The following is an 11,889-nucleotide window of genomic DNA, read 5'->3' as shown; positions in this document are numbered from 1 at the left end:
CATTTTATATCAATGCTTTAAACGTTGGCAATGGCTTTCCAAGAAAAGATGAAAAATCAGAGGCTTTTTTCCTTCATGCTTTACAATCATGAGATTTAGAATTTTTATGCAACAGATAAATTGACATTAAAGTGGCTTACATTTCAAACGTAATATTTATTCCAGATTTGGCTGCCTCACTGTGAAGTTCTTTGTTTCCATTATTATTTTTTCTGCCTGCTCCAGATAGAATTTTCAGCTACAAAAGAAAATTCTAGGTCACAAAGAAAAATATTCTCTATTTTATCTTAAAGGCAAGTGTTGATGGTTCGGCAGGTGAAGTTTATACTATTTTCAGGCTGGAATCTTGGAAGCAAATGTATATTAAAACTTTAAATGTTGTTAGAAAACACTGCGACCATAACATGCCATTCTTGTGTGGATGGTAGCTAGTGTTTTATAAATATATTTTAAGAGATGATTTTATAAAATGGCAGCATAGTCTCCATTTACTAACCGCTTTTGCACAGATTCATTTAGACCACACAGATGTGAACTGCTTAATCACAAACAGGCATTTGATGATATATGGCTTGAACCTCATTATGCAAACAACCTCCCCAGTGCAATTGGTGAGTAGAATCCAGCAGTCTGCCGAGAGTCAATATGAATGATTTCCATACCGGTCTGCATTGGGCAATACTTCATGCATGGCCATTAATTTCTTTCACTTAATTGAAGAGTGGCCAATTATCCTATACATAATTAGTTTGAATATTAAGCAAATGAAGTATTGATAGAAATACTATATAATATGCTACCAATTGGGATTAGCCTCTAGAATATAGGAGGAGTTCATATTATACCTTACCTCATATCCAAATAAAAAGGAGAGGTTAAAATATTTTTGTTTGGTTTTAGACCTTTTTTGAAACAGAATATTTTACAGCTCTTAGATACAACATTGAAAGCATGATAAATACAATTTCAAAAATTGATAAATTAAGCATCATTAAAGTTTTACATTTTTGTTATCTGATGCTATCAATAAATAAAAAGATAAAGCATAGCTGGAGAAAATATTTTAAAACATGTAGTCATTAATGGACTAGCATCTACCATCAAGGATACTAAAATTGTAATAATAAAAACATAAATAGCAAACTCAATTCTTTTAGTGTTGAGCAGAAGCTTCTTTTTTTAAATTGCAAAGATGCAAAGTGGTCAATCTTGAAGCCATACACACACATATGCACACAAACACACACACACACGGGAGCAGAAAATGTATGTGTGTCTGCATACACATTCATATATGTAATAAATATAATTAAACACAAGTTATTCACTTGAAAGTAGAGTGGCATGGGAGGAGTTCAAGGGAAAGTAGCTGGGAAGGGCTGGAAGGAGAAAGAGGAGGGGGTGATGCAATTCTATTCCAATTAAAAACATTTTTAAAAAACAAGATGTTTAAATTTTTAAGTTGTACAGAATGCAAAGGAGTACATATTAAAATGCTGAACATCATTTGTCAATGGGGAATGTTAATTAAAGCTTCAATGGGCTACCTACTATTGTATGCTTAAAAATGACTAAAGTTAAAATGTGTCATTTATCTGGGATCCAAGCAGAAATACTTCAAGATAATTATAAGCATAGTAGCTTTGTGTTTGCCTAAGCATCTAGCCCTTTTCTATCTACACAGGTCAAAACCCCAGACTCCTTACCCAGAGTTCTTAAACACATTCCTAAATACCTAAGGACCGATGCTCTCACTGATAACTACTACTTAGTTGTAAGTGGGCATTTGATAGCAAATGGGCTAGATCTCATTATGCAAATATTTCCTTCCATGCAGTTCTTTAATAGAATCAGGCAGTCTGTTCAGAGTCATCATTAATGATTTATATGAGGGCTTTTTAGGCTTCCTAAAACTATGAAGAAAATGGCATGTGTATATGTGTGTGTGTGTGTGTGTGTGCACTTCTTGCAGAAATAGAAAGAGAATTGCTTTCAACGGAGTCACTTGATAATCAGTTAAGGATCTCCAATAACCAAATAAGCTAGCATGGTCAAATAGAACATAGGACTGAATGAAGCAACCTCAAGCCACTGAATATGAATCAATGTAGGTAAAAATAAGTTCCCTTGAAAGAGAAATTGGTCACTGATCATTTTAAAGCATGCAAAGAAATCCATGTCATGTGAGATCTCGGAAAGACTCATATTCTGAAAAGAATTCGCAAATCATAAAGTGTCAACAAGATCGCAGTCTGTTTAAAATAAGTGTACTAAAAATCAATCGAAAGTGTATTTTAAATCTCAAACATCAGAGTAAGTAGAATCCAGATTCAAAAACCATATCACAGTGCTATTAAGTAATAAACTAGATGTTCAGAAAATGAAAATTATTAGAAACAAAGAAACAGTACAATGTAGAATACATTGTAATACATCACAGAAAAAGGAAATACTGGAATAACATGAATTTCTTAGCAACAATAAATAAAAACCAAACAGTGATGAAATTATGTATTCAAATTGGTAAAGGAAAACTCCTTTTATTCCAGAGAATCATGTGAATGAATTTATAGTCACATGAAGATGAGCGCCACAAGTCAATAGTGCACGCTGATAATCCCAGCAATCAGGAGGCTTGGGTGAGAGAAGTGGAGCAAGAGTTCAAGGCCAATTTGGCGTGCATAGTTAGGTTCTAGAGCAGTTCAGGTAGACACTGCCTCTCAGTCTCTCTCAACTCTCTCTGTTTCTATCTCCATTTCTCTCTGTGTGTCTTCTCTCTATCTCTGTTTCTCTCTCTCCCTCTCCCTCCTCCTCCTTTAGTTCTCACCCCCTTACCAAAAAAAGACAAAGATCTCTCACTAAATGAATTAGTAATAAACACAAAAAAATGAATTCAGATAGAGAACACGAAGCAATAGTAAATAAAGGCTTTTTAAACCTAGGTCAAAATTATTTTCAAAAAATTATTACTATTTATGATATTAAGTGATAGATTTCATGATGACATCTTCATTTTTTTTATTTTCTTAAGTCTGTATATGTGTCCTTCTGTGGGTATACATACATGAATGCAGTTGTCACCGAGTCCAGGAGAGTGTCAGATTCCTGGCTCTGTTGTTATAGGCAGTCATGGGTTTGCCAGGAACTAAATTTTTGGTCCTTAGCAGGAGCAGCACATGCTCATAATCCCAGAGCCATCTCTTCATCCATGAAGATATTTTCATTCATGTGCTTTTGACCACATGCATTCTAATTCTTTTAAAATTAGTTTATCCCAGAAGACTTCTCATCCCTCCAAATCATTTCCAGCTCCATCTATGACACCTTAACCAACTTCTGGTTGCAATTGTGTAGAATTGTGTGCTGCTAAAAATAAAGTAGAGAGAAGTAAGGAGGGAAGTTTTAGGGAAACCCCACAATTGGGAGTCTCTGCAATGTGACTTTATCATCACTACTTTCTACAAGGAAATATATATATATATATATATATATATATATATATATATATACACATATATGTGTGTATATATATTTATATACACACATATATGTGTATATATATATACCATTGTCTCAAAATTATTTTCTATAAAAAGAGAACATTTTCCATCTTTGACGAGAGTCAAATAAAAACTTTTCATCTGGAAGAATGGCTGACTGTCACACGTATGCATTTCCTATAAATTGGTTGGTAAAAAATAGAAAATACAAAATCATCACATTGCATAGTCATTACATAGAATAAGCAAATCAAGTAGAGAAGACAACATTTTCGTGAACCAAGATGATCTACTAAACAGCCTTGAAAAATAACAAAATTAACATCAAAAATTGAGGAGCGAAACATTGAGCTGATAGATCTTTGCCACTGTTTGTAGGATGGCAAGAGGACTGGCATTCAGGAAGGGCTTGTTAGCTGTTTCCCACGCACCCTTTCTTCCCTAAAGCTCTTGCAACCAGACGGTTTAGAGAATGCAGAGTACCTAGGAATAAGAAAAGAAAAACAAAGAAACATCAGACACTTTCTTCCAGATCTAGGACAGAATCCCCAAATTAAACACATTCATCATATTGCTATTTCTGCCAGGAAATGTATAAATAATTCACTCTGAGTGGGAAAAATAAATACTATAATTAGATTCATATTCATCCAGACCTGGTTTTTTGACCATGAAAGCCAGATCAGGTACTGGTACCACGTGAGTTATGAAAAACTCTGGTTTTCAAAATTGTGGGCAAGTTTGAAGCTCTGTGTTAGATTTAGGGAAGTGCCATTGAATATAGTCCATATTTTTTAAGTTTTAGAAAAAATACTCACTGATTCTCCCACCACAGAACGTTGATTACCCTTTTTCCTAAAATATCCCCTCAGCGTAGTCTAGGTCATCTTCAGTGGAAGTTTTAAGAAGCAACAATTTAATGAAGCTGTTCTTCTTTCTATAGTTTTATTGCCTACCCATGAATCATGCTAATTATATTCAAACTGATTTAGTAAAATAAATATAACAAAATTATATAAATAAAATAAAAACAATGTATGCATATAATATAACCATATGTATTGAAATTAAATATTTGTAACTATATTTATTGATATTTTCACTAAGTTACACTTCCATTGTTCGTATTACATGTTATAGTTTAATTGTGACCTTCTCTGGTCCTACCTCTTATCAGCTGGTTTTTTTTGCCAGGTAATGGAAAGAACATCCAAGAGTCTGTAGGAGATCATTTTCCATTTTAGCCTGAATTGCTTGAATATTTAAACTCCCTCAAAGCACAACAAAGTGTCAGGTAAGCATAGCTGTGGCATGTATATTCTTAGGTTTATATTTTTGGTTTATAAGGTACTATAAGTACCTAAGCAAAGAAACCCTCAGCAATCCTTTCTACAGAGGATACTCTATTATCTTAAGAATTTTCTCCCCACAAAAAAACAAACATGAACTCAAGTAGATAAGTCTCATCAAATAAGTTTTAATATTTTCAACCTACATACTAAAATTCTTTTAGAATTGCTAAAAAGGTTATTATCTCATCCATCATGAAGGAGAAAACAATACTATGGAAAATTATACCCTTCAAAAGCCCCTTGATCAATGCTGGGAAGAAGAAAGCCAATGCTCAAAAAAAGAGCTGGTCTTTAGTTTTCTTTAGGTATTTTTTGGTTTTTCAAGACAGGATTTCTCTGTAGCTTTGGAGACTGTCCTGGAACTAGCTCTTGTAGACCAGGCTGGCCTCGAATTCACAGAGCTCCACCTGCCTTTGCCTCCCGAGTGCTGGGATTAAAGGTGTGCACCACCACTGCCCGGCTTTTAGTCTTATTTAATCCAAAAACATACAAAAACTTAGGTTCAAAAAGTAATAACCTGTGATATTGGTGTGGGGTGGGTGTGCCAGATCCCTAGCTGACTTCTCAGAGGCTGGAGAAGAAATAGTTATCTTCTTTAAGAGTAGATGTCTTGGTTACAAGACTCATTTCTTGTACTTAATGAGTCTGTCATTTCCCCAGAGGAAACCTTCATCCTTGAGATTAATTGGGCACAAGGGCTTAGGCATGAGATAGGTACCATATTGTGATGAGACAATTATCTTGGACACTGGATAATTTCTTTATGGCACTCTCTTAGGCCCTAGTTAAACTCAAACTTAGGTCCTTGCCTTGTGACGTTGCTTAAATTCTGAAAATTCTAGAAAAGTGTGTCTCTTCCAGTTAAGGTCTCATATTAGACATCATGATAACAAGAAGTAATGACCTACAGGTTCTTGACAATTTGTGACAAATCATATTGGACCATATATGATAATGTGTTTATTTTAGTCCTGTATGTTTTTTTAATTTTACTTATTTTATGCGTATTTTGTGTGCAATGGTGTTTTGCTTGCATTTGTATCTGTGTCAGGGTGTTAAATGCCCTGGGACTGGAGTTACACACAGTTGTCAGATGCCACGTGTGTGCTGGGAATTGATCCTGGGTCCTTTGGAACAACAGCCAGTGTTCCTCGCCACTGAGCCATTTCTCAAACCACCCCCAGCCCTGTTTGTTTTTGTTCTTTTGTCTCCATGCCTTTATTTACCTGGCTAGCTGAAAGTCTTAAGGTAAACTGACAGAACTATGAACTCTGCTCAAGAGAATCTCTCCCAAAAGGAGTTATGAACACATTTTAATAGGATTATATATTTAAAAGTGTTTTCTTCATGTTTCAGTTTCTCTTGGGAAAAGATTCATGCTAATTTTGTGTCTTTAATATATACATACATCCTACAGGAAATGACAGTAAAAGAATAAAACTCTTCAAGCAAAGTTCAGCTGGAAGGGACAAAGGATTCATAACTAAATTATGTTATTACTTAATGGCTATAAAATAAGAATGTGTTTCCAAGGTCTAGAAAGGATGGAGAGAACAGAGAAGGTGGGAGAAGATTGGGGCTCAGACTCAAAAGTAGGAAATCCTATGGTATGTCTAGAGCATGGGGTTCTGGAAGGCTGAGAATGCTCCGGTGACCAGAGATGAGGAAGAAATCAACCAATAAAACAAGTACAGCTTGTCACCCAGAAGCCCTCCACACACCAAAGTCTAGTAGTGAGGCTAAGGATGTGTGGTTTCGTGGCAGTTCTTTCACATGGGTAAGTCAACTAAAAGCTGAGTAAAGAGATTTGGGTTGGGGAAAGTAGTTTTAGTGGCCTTTCTAAACAAAAACAGAGCAATGGTTAATCAAATTGGTAAACAGGAAGCATGTACAATTTATAATTTTACACAACAAAATAACATTGTTATTTACGGGCATGGATTCTGGAGTGGGTTGCTAGGGTTCACATTCTGGCTCCAGTACCACTTCCTGTGTAAACAAGGATCAGTGTTAAATGTTTCGTGTGTTCTTTGCTCATCTGTAAATATGTCTCTTTCAGAGCTGTCAGGAAACTCAAAAATAAGCATTTATGGCATATGTCGATCTCTTATAAATATATAGCATGGCAGAAGCATGGCAAAGAGAAAGGAAGAAGGAGGGCAGTGGCAGGTCTAATCACTTAGCTAAGAGAAAAGCTCATTGTCCCTGGGAAAGGTCAGACAGCTGTATTTAAAGGCATCTGTTCATTCTTCCTCCAAGTTCCACTTGCATATGACTTTTCTAGATCCCAGGTTGCCTCCCCATGAGCAGTGCAAGGAACCGATATAAACCAAGTGACCCAGACAGCTCCAGATGCTTACCATGGCTTGATCCAGTTCATGGAAGCAGCTCCAGTTCTTGTGCTGCACTGTGTCAGCATTTTATTGATTTTTGTCCCCACTCCCTGTGTGTGTTACTATTCTCAGAACTATTAAAGATTTTGCAGAGAGTGAGACCTATTCCAGCCTTTAGTGGGCTTCCTTTCTTCTTTCTCTTGAATGTTTGAATTTTCAGGTCGGAGGAAGCTTGGTATGGGAAAACCAGAGAGACCTTGGTATGGGAAAAGCCAGGTGCCACTGTTCCCAAGTAGTGGTGTGGCAATTAGGAGCACTCCTTTTCTGGGTGTGTTTACTCTAATAAAGCCAGCATTTTAGATTTCAACAGATGACTAGGCTTTTTTTTTTTAACTCGGAAAAAGCCACTGTTTTATGATCTTTGATGTTTTAAATTTATTTAAAAGGAAAGGGAAATGGAAGTAGGATATTAAGAAAAATATAATCCCATTGTCCTTGGTCCCCATGCTCTTTAACTGCTTAATTTCTGGAGTGTGACACTGGTTTATGAGCATAATATTTGGAATCGGGTTTGGATTCCAAAAGTGGCTAATTATTAATCTAGACTTGTATAAGATCTAAACTTCTCAATTCGTAGATGAAATTATATCGACCTTATACCATTTTGTGAAAATTAATTAGTTAATTGGAGAAAATAACGAATGTGAGATCCGTTGGATATAATGGATATCCAGCAGAAGTCAAATCTCCAGCCATAGCTGTCTCTCTTGTGAGAGATGGGGCTTTAATGAGGACATCACTTAATTCAACACTAATACTATCGCTTCTTTATTAATCAACTCCTCTTAAGGTGAAAGCTGATCGAGAACTCATATTTCCCTCTGGATCTACTTCCTGACTTAGAAAGTAAAGAAGATTATGTCTAACCTCTCTGTCCTTCAAAGTCGAGAATAATTGGCTTCTTCCCAACCTTCCTCAGTGAATAGGGATAAGTACGCTCATTCCAGCCCTCACATTCTCTCCTCTAGTGAAGGAGAACACATTGAAATGTCTGAGGTGACTGGGGGAGGGGGGGCTGTCCTGCAATTCCTTCTCTATGAAGAATTTTTGTCTGTTTTGTCAACTGCAAAACCCAATGCTGTCATGTGCCTTGTTATTATTACCTCAGCCAGCCCTCTGTGGTACAAGTTCTTCATCCGCAGATTCTACCAAGCATGGACAGAAAATACTTTGAAAAACAATTACAACTATATTAAACATGCATATGTTTTTTATTCTCTGAGCAATACAGTGTGAAATCTATTTTCATATCATGCATATTGGAAAGAGTTTTAGTAGCCATACTTAAAAATTCTTGGGACAATAAATGTTTTTAATTTCATAAATGTATATGTGTACCAAAAACCTGTGTGTGTGTGTGTGTGTGTGTGTGTGTGTGTGTCCTACAATTTTACTGCAACCAATCAAATCTATGTGATGCTGTTTTCCCTTGTGACATAATGTCCCTCTCTGAAAGTTTCAGCTTTTGGAATGTTTCAGAATTGAGAATTTTTGATGATTTATAGAATGGGACATGTGTACTGCTTATATAGAAATAATGCAGCCTTTTCTGTAAGGACTTGATTTTAGTTTCTACAGGAATGATCCTGGAACCAATTTCCCAAGAGGCAACTGTGTGACTATGACTCACCATGTTTGTTACCACTCTTACTACTCTGTTTCTACCCTTCCACAAGGGGAGGGGAAAGTAGGTACTTCATGCAAGAATAAACATATAGGTACATCACAGAAAGCATCACACCATACACGCATACACACACACACACACACACACACACACACACACACGCACACGCCTCTAATTATTGTACTGCTCAGAGTTCATATTTCATCCTACCTCTATCAGCCCTTTCTACCCAATCTCTTGCTGTCTTTTTTAATGTGCAGAGTAGTATTAATACCTCATGATAGTCAGGGGTCAGAAACTCAAACTACTGCTTCTACTTCTACTGTCATTGAAAAGACTGCTTATGTGCTATTGCCTGACAAGAACTCCTTAAGACCTGATGTATTATCTAATTGGACTGAAGATTATCTGGCTCCCCCGTGATCATCTGGCTTGGTTGCGTGGCCAACTTAGAAGAATGAAAGTATTGTCCAGTGGGGCAGAATGTAACCAATGGGAGGACAGAAGGGCCTTTTGTTCATCTGTTGCTCCAAGTCTTCCCTACTCCCAGTGATTCTCTTGAGATGCAATCCCTTCTTATCTCTCCAGAAATGTCCTACAATAACTAAGAAAGCAAGACTATCTGTTCACCCGTGTGGTCATCTTGAAGATACACTCCGGTGGTTTGAGTTTCCTATGGTTATATTTCTTGTTATAGGTTACAGCCATTGGGAAGCAGACCTTGAGGAAAAAAACTACGTATTGGCATGCAAAATTATTCCTGCAACCAATACCTGTAGAAGAAAAGGGGAAAACATCGTGAGCAGAAAACTAAAGCTGTAAGGAGAATATGGTAGAGCGAGCATAGTAATGGAGCGCACAATCACAAACTTAGTACCATCCACTCCTAAATGTCCTTCTTACTGATTTTTGCCAAATGTCCAAGCTGTCACGTATACAGACAAACTAAACAGACAAACTATAAATTGTTACAATATCTTCACTGAATAATCTACTTGTTGTCCAATAGTCTATGTTATTCCTTAAGTCTGAATGAGTACATACTCACTTTCACAGAAAGAAGCATGTTCTGATGGGGTTGTCTTTCCTGATCTGTTTTATACTTTCACATGATAGATATGCAGCTGAAATGGTGTTTGATTCACTAACATGAGATATGATTCAATATTACATGAGACTAAAGGGACCTATTCAACTGAAAAAGAAGTGCTAGAAATGGTATAGGACCATTGCCAAATATAATCTAGAAAGTGCTAGCCTCAAAGAGCAATGCAGTAGCCTGGTAACATCTCTGCTGGGGAATTCACGTGGAGTAATACCGCATTGAGAGATTCAGACGGCCTGTCTCTTTTGACTATACAATGAGAGAAGTCAGGAGAAATAACATAGTCTTGGTGCAGAATTCAATAGATGGTTTTCTGCACTGAATTTCTGAGGAAGCAGATTGAGACAGTGATCACCAAAAAGGAGGTTTAAGTGTGATCCTGAGTAGGGGTGGGAGTAGGGATAAAGGATCAAGTGGAGTAAGACGGCAGAGATGCACCACAATTGAGACCCAGCTGACTCCATGGTAGCTTAATTGAGATGAGCCTCTCAAAGTTACCTTGAATAGAACAAGGAAACCAAACCATTGTACTGCTCTTCTGTTGATTCCCTGTTTGTGTATAGCTCAAGGAAAACTATGGTACTGTTTTAGGCATCTGTCATCACCTGAGGCAATACCTACAACCTAGGATTCCCTCCAAGTGGCAACTGTCGGCTAGAAGAGTGACCCTATCACTTCTGAAGCAGAGATCGAGGCACATCAACACTTCCACTAAATATTCCTTCTTTTCCTGCCTTTTCACTTTCATTTACCTTTTATTTTCTGAGATTGCACAGACAGGAAAATATTAGCAGCTGGGACATTTCCTCTGGTTTTCCTTCTAGGGGCCGTAAGTTAAGAGATAAAAAAGAAATGTATGCTTCTTTTTTGGATATATAGGGAGCGGGTGGGTTAAGTGGCTTTAAGTAGACTTGCTCCAAAAGGGAACTCTCTACTACAAATAGTAAAATAACATTAATGATGACAGTGCATTCATACACACACACACATGAACACACATGAACACACACATACACACATACACGACTTGATACATGGATAATGCACCAATATACTTGATTTATGGTGAAACTCATTTGTGAATATTATGCTGATGCCTGGGACTCTCAGCTGTGATTCCTAATTTGACACAGGCAGTATAGTTACATCTGATTTTTCAAACACATAAATATATCGAGAATATTTAAATGAAAAATTTATGTAAGAGCATTTTGCAAAATCACAAAATCCCTATCAATAAATTCTGGTATCTCTTCACCTTATTATGCTCCAAGGACCATTTGTCAGGGTCTTAGGATTCACTATCCTTTACAATATGGTGATGCTACACTTATAAGCTACCAATTCAAATCATTCTTTCTTGCTCCCTGCCAGGTTTCTCAGTATTTGCCCCTGAGAGTGAGGTTCTTCTCCCAGAAAGGCTGTTTAATCTTTCAGAAAAAGCAACAGATTGCTGTGTTGCCCTGGCAACATAACCACTTGAATCTCTGAGTGAGGTCTCACGGGTTAAGCTCATGGATCAACAGGTAAATAAGAGACTGGCAATAAGCAGAGAAAAGAAGGAAAGATATTGAGAGGAGGGGTAATGAGAGGGGAACATACAACATGAACCCAGGGATGGCTTCACCTATTTCTTGAATTCAATAAGATCTGGCCATGATTAAATAAAAGTCATGTGTCCACCGAGGAGCACAAAATCATACACTATATATCAAAGATAATTCAATCATACCCGTGCCAATCCTGCCTGTGACTTGTCATTGCACGTCCGTCCCTCCTTTCTTCTGAGATAAACATTGACACTCTTCAGTGGGATTTGCAAAGGTCTCATTTGTGACCTGTATTCGAGATGGCAATGGTCATCATTATTAGACTACAATTTTAGTTCATTAACTTAAACCTTGCGATTAAA

Source organism: Arvicola amphibius, chromosome 2, assembly GCF_903992535.2.
Source record: "Arvicola amphibius chromosome 2, mArvAmp1.2, whole genome shotgun sequence".
Lineage (NCBI taxonomy): Eukaryota > Metazoa > Chordata > Mammalia > Rodentia > Cricetidae > Arvicola > Arvicola amphibius.
Note: the sequence above shows the minus strand (reverse complement) of the source record.